The sequence below is a fragment of the Mirounga angustirostris genome, unplaced genomic scaffold (genome assembly GCF_029215605.1).
Source record: "Mirounga angustirostris isolate CCGP_5_RB_7025 unplaced genomic scaffold, mMirAng1.0.hap1 SCAF_12, whole genome shotgun sequence".
In the NCBI taxonomy this organism is placed as follows: Eukaryota; Metazoa; Chordata; class Mammalia; order Carnivora; family Phocidae; genus Mirounga; species Mirounga angustirostris.
Window position 1 is genome coordinate 50,593,373 of NW_026991720.1, and position 9,912 is coordinate 50,603,284.

A 9,912-nucleotide genomic window follows, 5' to 3' on the forward strand; every position below is an offset into this window, starting at 1 on the left:
CTTTTAGAGGGAAAGCAGAAGGAAAACATCAGGATTATGTGAGTTTTATAAAATCTTCGTATTACGTTGGAAGGAATCTTTGAGGTCACATAGTCATCTTTCCACCCAATCTCCCTTTGTAAATACATTTAAATATCATGTAAAAATAAGACTTATTAACTTTAGTTAACAGCACATAATTTACTGGACTACTTTAAAAGCAAAGTTCTTTTAAAAAAATATTTACTAAATGAGATACAGCTCATACTGGAGTGAAAGAAAATGAGAGTTATGAATCAGGAAAAGGCAACTGAAAATGTTGTTATTCAACAAACATTATTCACTGCACATATAACACTGAACCAAACAGTAAGAGAAGAAAATGATACTGACAATTACTGGACACTTAAAATGTACCAGACTCCATGCTAGACACTTATATTTTCTAATTAAAATCTTACACTAACACTATAGATATTATAACCTGTTTTAGAGATGAGGTATATTGAGTTTAGTGCTAACACCAGACGTGTCTGCCAGTAGGCTTACTGTCTGTACCACACAGAGCTCTGAGTTCTGAAAAAGTAAAAGAGCTGGAAGTTAGAAAAACTGGGATTACAACCCATGTCTAATTGTCCTGCCATGCTAAGTAAGGAAATGATGAAATGAAGACCCTAATTTCAAGGAATTGTAGGATTTAACTATGCAAGCAGTAAAAATATTTTGCTAGTAAGCAAAACTCCAAGTAATATTTATTAATAATGAAAAGCCAATGTTTCCTTTAGTAGAAAAATAACTCAAGCAGTAAGCTGGTATAGCAATAAGGTACTTATAGTATTATCCTATAATTTATAAACTGTCATTTGTATTAAAACAAAATTTTCTACAACTTCCAAAACTTTGGAAGCAGCTAGGACATGAGCTGTCATCATATTGCCAGATTAGAAGCTATGCAAACTAGCTGCAACTGGGAGTAGTATTCCCAGTATCTTAGGGAGTCATTTTCTATACAAAACAAAATTTCTTTATATATAATATATAACATTAAACATATATTTCTTCATATATAAAAATGTATTTTACATATACACACACACACGATATTTTATTTAATACAAGACCATAGAGTTATATCATTCTTCATATGAAAATCAAGTTGAATGCTTTGGAGAGACCCAAAGAAAGCAAGTGACAAAAAACCCAAGAAAACAAAACGCTGTCTGCTGTATAATTAAACATAAGCACACAACTAAAAACACCTGAGGAGTCTTAAAACGCTACAAGGATCCTACACTCCGATTCTTTCCTAAATTTTTAAGTTCTTGCTTCAAAGCTAGGAATCAGTGATAATGCATTAGTTTTTAGAAGAATAATGACACAGAGCTCCAGAGAAAAGATACATACTCAAAGACTGGCACATAAATGTACAGTATATATTTTTAAGTAAAAATATATTATTTAAAGTATGTGTGAATCATTTTCGACTCCTCACTTAAATCAGCTGTCAGTCAACCACAAACTACCACCAGTCATAATCAACTCAGATTAGGTTTTACTCGTGATATGTGCTGCTTTGGTAAAGGTATAAAACTTTTTTCAGGAATGATACATAAGAAACTCCTGGCAATAGTTACCTTCAAAATAGTGTTTCTCAACCTCGGCACTACGACATTGAGGGTTGGAGAATTCTTTGTTGTGGGAGTCTGTCCTGTGCATTGTTTGTAGCCTCCCTGGCCTCTATCTGATAGATTCCAATAGCAGCAATCCCCTCCAGTTATGACAGCCCAATGTCCCTGAGGGAAGTGAAGGGAGGGCAGGAAGATCATCCCTGGCTAAGAAACACTGATTTACAAAGAGAGGGACAAGATGGGGCAAAAAGACTTTTACCAGCCCTCCTTTTCTGGACTATTTGAATTACTATTGTAGTAGGCAAATGGTCCTCCAAAGATATCCAGGTCTTAGGCCCTGGAACCTGTGAATGTTACCTTATTTGGAAAAAGGGTCTTGGCATATGTGATTAATAAGAATCCTGTGACAGGGAGATTATCAGGGATCATTACGTGGGCCCTAAATGCCATTATATGTGTCCTTAAAAAGAAAGGCAAAGGGAGATTTCTCTTTCACGCACATAGGAGAAGGTGTTAAGAACAGAGCTAAGAGAGATCTGAAGCCCTTGAAGATTAAAGCAATGGAACCACAAGCCAAAGAATGCTGGCAGCTACCAGAAACATGAAAGAGGCAAAGAAGAGATTCTCTTGTTGAGCCCTTGAGGGAGCATAGCCCTGCCAACACCCTGATTTTGGTCCAATGATACTGATTTCAGAACTCTGGCCTCCAGAATTGTAGGAGAATAAATGTCTTTTGTTTTAAGCCACCAAGTTTATGGCAAGACACAGAAAACTGACACAATCATATAAAGGTTTTTGATTTTAAAAATCTGATGAGCAAATGAGATAATGTATGGAGAGCATTTAGTGTAGTCCTAAAACATAGTAAGCATTCAATAATATTGTTCATGCCATTGACACTATGACTAGGCTGCAAGCTCTTGGTACTGAGAAGAAAAATTAAGGAGGTTCAAACAGTAAAACCAGGCATATATGCACCAGGCTTATGTGAATGAAAGCACATAAATCAGCCACTGACATGGTGTGTAATTGCCAGTTATGTAAGTGTTGTGCTATAATTTGTCCTGTACTGAAAAGATAAATTGTGCATGAGGCCAGCCAATGTAGCTTCTTGGGAGAGGCAAGTATGAACACTTATTAGTAAAGAAGAAACAAGGGAACAAAGAAGGGAACAGTATAAAAGTGAGCAAAGCAAAGGTAATCAATTTGATGCTTGTAGAGATATTGATCTGGCTAAAGTAGACACCATGGTAAGAGACCAAATTCTAGGGTTAGAGTTATGTAAATGGCATAGGACCCTAAAAGCTATGTTAACGGATTTGGTTATTAAAGAGAATATTTTACAGAATGTATTACTTTACAAATATTGGCTCTTGTTGATTTTAAAAATATAAACATGATCTGGCCCTACACCAGACTTACTAAATTAGAATCCTCTAGTATAGAATAACTCTAAAGGATTCTGATGCCTACTTAGGTGGAGAACCCCTGTACCAAAGTCAATTCATGGTAAATGACCTAAAGAATAAAAATATTATAAAGTATATATCATACCCTAGAAGTATGTATTTAGCTAAAATGGCTTAGCATTTTCCTAGGTTAAAACTCCTAAGATGTAGCCCCTCTAGGTTCCACGACATACTTTCTCTAAACCATATGCCCTTGATCTGCTCATTTTCCTCATACTTTCTCACAAATTGGTCTAGAAAAATTTCATGCATCCTCAGCCGCACTACCCCAGTTTTCACATCTTTCTAACCCAACTAAGATCAACAATATTTTATAGAACAAAGGAACCATGTAAAAGTAAAGTTCCAGTAATACATTATATTATAAACAATTTATAAAACTGCCCTACTGACCATTTATTGCAATAAAATCTTAAGTATTTTTATCAAATGAAATTCTAAATCACTTTAAAAAGATTTCCAAAAGCATAAAATTATCAAGTGGGTCTATGAGAAGCTAATAAGCTAATCACAGTTCACTTCAATCTACTTAAGTGCCATTAAGTAGCTAACAAAGTGCTAGGCTCTAAAAGATACAAAGTATATGGAAATCTCAGTGATTTAAAAACAAACTTCACCAGCACTAGGGTAAAAGAAAGGGTGATCTGGGAAGATGAACTGAATATAGTCCTAAAAGGAATCTCCTCTGTTGGGGGGTGGGAGGGTATGTGACCTTGCTGGGCTTTACCCTAGCCTGGGCTTGTTTCATGACTAAAGCTAAAAATAAAGCGACACAAGTTAGTATTCAGATAATTAAGCTGAACATTAGCTCTTTTCTCTCCCACAAACACCTACATCAATTTATGCATATTCGCAGGTATTTCTATTTACCTTAGTACTCTCAGAAATTTCACTCACATCAAATTCTATTGATTTATATTTCCACCAGCAATGTAAGAGAACACCTGTTAGTCTCTATCCTCCTGAAAAGTATTATCAAATTATTTTTTGGTCTTTCTAATTTGTGAAAATGGTACCTCATAGTTTTAATTTATATTTATGTGTGAGGTTGAATATATATGCTTAGGGACCACTTGGATTTCCTTTTCTATGATTTATCTGTCTATAATTTTTCCCCATCTTTACGGATGGTTTCTTATCAATTTACAGGTATTCATTATATATCAAGGAAATTCACCTTTTGTCTGCAATACAAGTTGCAAATATTTTCCTGTTTCTGTATTATCATCATGCTATTTTTGATCGTTCCTTTCTTTCATGTATATATCTTACTGTCCTAAATCAAACTGTAAATTCCTTCCATGAAAGGACATTTCTTTTTAATATCCCCAGGACAGTGCTTTTCAGATCTTCTAACTTCATATACCAGCAAAATTTAAAAGAAGGGAAACCAAACTTCTAGAGGGTGGTCAAGGGTGAACATTAATTATCACTGTCATCTACTTGGGTTTTCTCTCCAATCCCATTTCACATGGTTACAGCAAATACCACCAAGTTCTAATAGTACAACATAGTTTGTTGAACAGGGGAGGAATGGGTGCTAGATGAATCTCTTTCCTGTTGTCTGGGCTAGTACTGAAAAAAACCGAGAGATGCTGGCAGCCTTATTTTCCATTAAGAGGACTAGGAAGTAATCCTCTGCAGCAAGAGAAGAAATGAAGGAAATGTATGTGGAGAATAAAGAGATGAAGTGTATCATGCTGGTACTGGATGGAATCCTGAGTCCCAACCTTTGGATTCCATCAGATACTCCTTGCATCTTTATAATAAATCTTACCTCTTGTTTATATCACTTAGATGAATTTCTATTACTTATAGCCAAAAGTAGCCTACTTACTACAACTACCATCTACTCATATCATTCCATACAGGGACACTTTAACAAAAGTTGAGGAAGGACAGAACCTCAGATTTTTTTTTTTTAAAGGAATATTTATTTAATGACAGCTGTGTGCCAGGAACAGGTCTGAGTCCTTAAAATACAGTTAAATAAGAGAGCTACAATTACTGTTTCCATGGGGCTTACATTCTAGTGAGAGTAGACAGATAATAAAATAATATAAAAATACAATTTTAGTGTCATTCTAAGTGGGTGGTTAGAGAATACTGCTTATCTGAGAAGATAATATGTGAACTGAAACCTGAAATGTTAAAAAGGAGCCAGTCATGTAATGTTTTAGGAAGAGAATTCCAGACAGAGTGAACAGTCCTAAGTCAGGAACAAACCACGACATTTCTGAGGGACAGAAAGAAGGGCAATGCTGATAGAATATAGAGAACAAGGAGGATGTTAAAGAAGTGGTAAAGGAGTAATAGATCTAAGAGGAAAAGATGTAAGTTGGTGAAGTAAGTAGGGATCAATTCATGTATAGGAACTAGTAGGCAGTGGAAAGGATTTGAATAACTTGAGCTTTACAAAAAACACATGATATTACCTTTAATTCTCATATTGCCTTGCATCACTGATAACTTTAACAAAACAGGCCTTTAAAAATTACCATCCCCAAGTATTTGACACAATCTTGAAGTTAGCTAGAAAGGAGTATTTCCTAAGCAGAAAATATCATTTCTAGTATACCATGAACATTTAAAAAAAAAAAAAAAATTAGGACAAAAGCAAAGCCATTTATTATTATTTATTATTATTTTTTAAAGATTTATTTATTTGACACAGAGAGAGAGACAGCTAGAGAGGGAACACAAGCAGGGGGAGTGGAAGAGGGAGAAGCAGGCTCCTGGCTGAGCAGGGAGCCCTATGTGGGGCTCGATCCCAGAACCCTGGGATCATGACCTGAGCCGAAGGCAGACACTTAACGACTGAGCCACCCAGGCGCCCCAAGCAAAGCCATTTAAAAAGAAGAATCTAGGATGATAAAATGATAGAAAGAACTACAAATTCTATCCTATCTACTATGATCAAGAATGTACAAAGGTCTTAGTTATGAAAGAACATAAAACTTAAGCTCTTTCTAAGCTACTATAAACATAACATCCTTTGTTTACTGAGTTCACTATTATTGAACTGGACATTGCCAAAAGTGGAAACCAGACTTCTGACTTTAAGAATAGCCACAATATAATGATCAACAAAGTTGTGAGTTTTAATTTTATCTTTGCTATTATGAAAAAGGAAGAACTTCCCCTTTGTGGTGAAACTGGGTACAAGGGATGCTGTAGTATCTCCTCCTCTGAAAGCTTTTTAAGATAGAAGCCCAATCTGTTTGAAGAGGTTCAGATATAGTACACCTCTCTCTCCAGATCTTTCCAGACAGCTAATACCTGTGTACACTAAGCATGTAATTAAACCTACATTGCTACCAAGATTAATGTCAGTAAAGTCAGACTTTGAAAGCTCTAATGTAGTCATGAATCTCATCTTCCATCATGTGAGATATTTAGTTAGCCCACTTAACAACAGACCAAAAAGTAGACTGTTAATAACACAATCTATAAAGAGAGGTACTTTGTGAGTGGTGGTGTGAGTTAAAAAAAATAAAAGTCACTAGACACCTTGATCAAGACTTGATTCCGAGTGCATCCTCCTCAACACATTTCCATCAGTTTGGCAAAGTGATCAGGGATGATTAGCAGCCAGTGTATGTAAAGGAGGGATATGGTCAACCTAAAGTGTATAAAGTCTCCCCCTAGTGGTCACAGACAAATAACAAGAAGAGTGGGGAAATCATTGCAGCCTCAGTGAGACTGACCAAAAATACACTATACAGAACCTGGTCCCTACAAGAAAGAAATAAAATTTTTAATTCAATACTAGCAACCTATCAGTAAAGAGATCTTTTATGCTTATCTGCTTTTATGATATTCATAAATGTAAAGCCTATTTTTGGAAGGAAAGAACCTACAGGTAAAATAAAACTAGCATATTTTTTCTCAGTATATATTTTTAAAGGAATAAACAGTATCTTCAGACAGCCCAGTATTTGTTTTATCTAAAACAGGCAGATGTTCACTCTTCCTGAAATAAATATCAGCACATCCCTCGCAAGTTAACCATATTTACCTGAAGTAGAGTTCTGGTGCAAATTTGGTCACTTACCAAATGAATTGCCTTGAAAAAGAAAATTATCAGTGCAAAACACTCTTTCAAAAACCACCTAGAACTAGATAATTTATAATACAGTAAGTGATGTCAAATATACAAATGGTTCTCTTGCTTCTTTTAATATTTGTTTTCTTGGTGTTTTTACAATTGGATAGCCTTTCACCAGCACTAACCCTGTATTATTTGCAACTCTCAGCAATAATTTGCTGTTACTCGCCTTTAACAAAGCTTGGATGTCAAAAATGTGAAAGGCGTTTAATTAAAACATCTGTTGTCTTCTAACCATCCATAATTAAGTGGTAAAGTACATTAAAAAAAGATGGTAAATACTCAACTTCAATTTTAAAAACAGCCTTTTAAAAAGGTAACACAATTATGGTTGTCTTGGTTATCCCAAGCTAAAAAGGGGGGGAGAGGGGAAGGAGCGAGAGAAGCAGGCTGTGTAGTCTTCTGGAACAATTTCAGCCTGAAATGAGACTCAGGAAAAATAAAGCAAACTGCTCCCTCAAATGTTTAAGAAAATTAGGATTCATTTTTTAAAAATCCAACAGTTGGCTCAAAGAACAAAAAAAAAGATTCTGTCTTATATAGCGCTTCCAGACTTGCTCAAGCACCTTAATTTTTCCAGTGTTTATTTAATCTAGACTGTAAAATAATTCATTTTGAAATTCCAGGTGAGAAAGGAACTGAGTAGCATCAATTGGAAAAGGACACACACACATACACACTCGTGGATGTTTTTTCATAAAGATATTTAGTGTGAAACCCCAAAGGACAAAACAGAACAATTAAAAGTGTTACCATTTGAATATTATGTAACCCTAGTCTAAAATAAAAGAAACATGGACCTTAAAAAGTAACATGTTGTGCAAACATATTTTTAAACATGTACTTAAATACATGATAGATTTCAGATACAAATGACCTCAAAATGACACAACCCACAAAAGTTCTTTGTTTACTGTAATGAGGCCTCAGGACATATGATTATAATCAGGCCTGATACCTTACCATAACTGCACAGTAGGTACCTAAAATAAGCAATATTACCTGAGGTCTGTTGTTATACGTATGTACCGCAACTATCTCCGCATTGATAACACAGTGTTACCTCGCCTAATATATTCGACATACATAAAAGTTTCCAAACGACGATATGAAAGATTTCACGGGTAGAAATGGCTGCTAAATCATACTCCAATTTAAGAGCCTTTTAACACACCTCAAATGTTCCGAGCCATATTACAAGACGACCAATTCAGGAAGCATAAAGTAAAATTCCAACAATCCCCAAAGGCGTAGAAAAGAGTAAAACGTGGCTAGCTTGACCTTAACAGGCTGTTTGTAAGTAATGCGGAGAATTTTCTGAGCTTCCCAATCAGCCTTTAATTCCCTTCCTCGCCTGTCCCCAACCCCCTTACATAAACGCATGCCCCAACTAATGAAGTTTAATGGATGTAATCTCCAGCTGTAATCCCAGGAGCTGGTGAGATGGAGACAAAACTCCCAATAAAGTGTTAAAAAAGTCCTTCTGAAAAAAAAAAAAAAACATATATATCCTCCAACCAATCCACAGCCTGTCATCATACCGGCCGTATGATCCCTCAATCGACTCCCTCCTGGCCCTCCACCCCGCCAAAAAAAAAAAAAAAAAAAAAAGCCCCAGTACCTTTCTGGTTCCAGATTATGTACCCAGGATCCGAAAACACTGCCTCAGCAGCGAACACCTCCGGAGCAACGTGTGCTCGGCCCACAACCACTTGGACCAAACGAGTCTCGTGCCTCGGAAGTAGCAGCAATCGTTGCAGAAAGCCTCGTCCCCCAAGAACTTGGGGCTCGGGAGCACGCCAGAAGCCGGCTGAATCGCCCCCTCTCGGCACTGACCCCGAAGGTGTCAGTCACAGCAACTACCGCCCCCGGCGCGGCTCCCCATTCATGCCTTCAACGCCACTCCCGCCGCAGAGAGTGTAGGCGCCCGCGCACCGCTCCCGGCCCCGGAGGGGGCCCCGCGCGCCCCCAGCCCCAGCCTTGCCCCAGCCTTGCCCCAGCCGGGGCCGCGCCGGGGAGCGCGTGGAGAGAGACGGGCGCCGCGCGGCGGCGGGCAGCATGGGCCAGACACGTTGCCGCGCTCCGGCCCGCCCGCAGCCCCGGAGCCAGGGGCCCGGCAAAGCGCGCCCCATCTGCGCCTGCCGGGCCGGGTCAGGCGCTCTAGCAGCCCTCCCCACCCGCGCCGCCTCCGCTGCCCCGGCCCCCCGCGCGCCGAGCCCAGGTGCTGAGGGGGCGGGGCGGGGTCCCCGCGTGGCGCACGGCGACGAGCAACAGGGCGCCCCCGGCCGCCTCGGCGCGCGGCGAGACCGTTACCCGAGCAGCGTGGGGGCCCCAGTGAACTCACCGGCTCGCACCTCGGCCGCCTCCGCGCCACCACCGCTCCCCTGCGCCCGCCGCTGCTGCTCTCCCTCAGCCGCAGGCGCCGCCGAGCAGCCCCATCTACAAACTCGGGGCTCGTAGTTGGGAATTGCAAAAGCGCCCCCTCCCTCGCTCCCCACTCCGCCCCGGCTCCGGTCGCCGGCGCCCCCGCCGCCGCCGCCGCCACCGCGCGCTCGGCCAGCCTCCCCTCCGCCGCCCTCCTCCTCCTCCGCTTCCCCCTCCTCCTCCTCGCGCCGCCGCTGCCGGGGGCGCGCTCCCTCCAGGCCTCGCGCGTGCGCCGGACGCCGGGGAGCGCGCGCTCGGGCGCGAGGAGGCGTCACCACCTCCGCGAAGCCCGGCCCCGCCCCTC

The 9,912-nt window shown here is 40.0% G+C and overlaps 1 protein-coding gene across 4 annotated transcripts in view; it reads right to left on the minus strand.

The window, feature by feature from the left end:
* PALS2 (protein associated with LIN7 2, MAGUK p55 family member) overlaps nucleotides 1-9,694 on the minus strand; it is a 132,206-nt gene extending 122,512 nt beyond the window's left edge. The window contains exon 1 of one of the 4 annotated variants that reach the window (XM_064575155.1): nucleotides 9,529-9,694. The gene's annotated coding sequence lies outside the window, so the exon portion shown is untranslated. Of the gene's footprint in view, nucleotides 1-8,805; nucleotides 9,089-9,528 lie in introns of those variants that run through there. The other 3 variants (XM_064575156.1, XM_064575154.1, XM_064575157.1) reach the window with 3 other exon arrangements.
* Nucleotides 9,695-9,912: the final 218 nt, after the last annotated feature.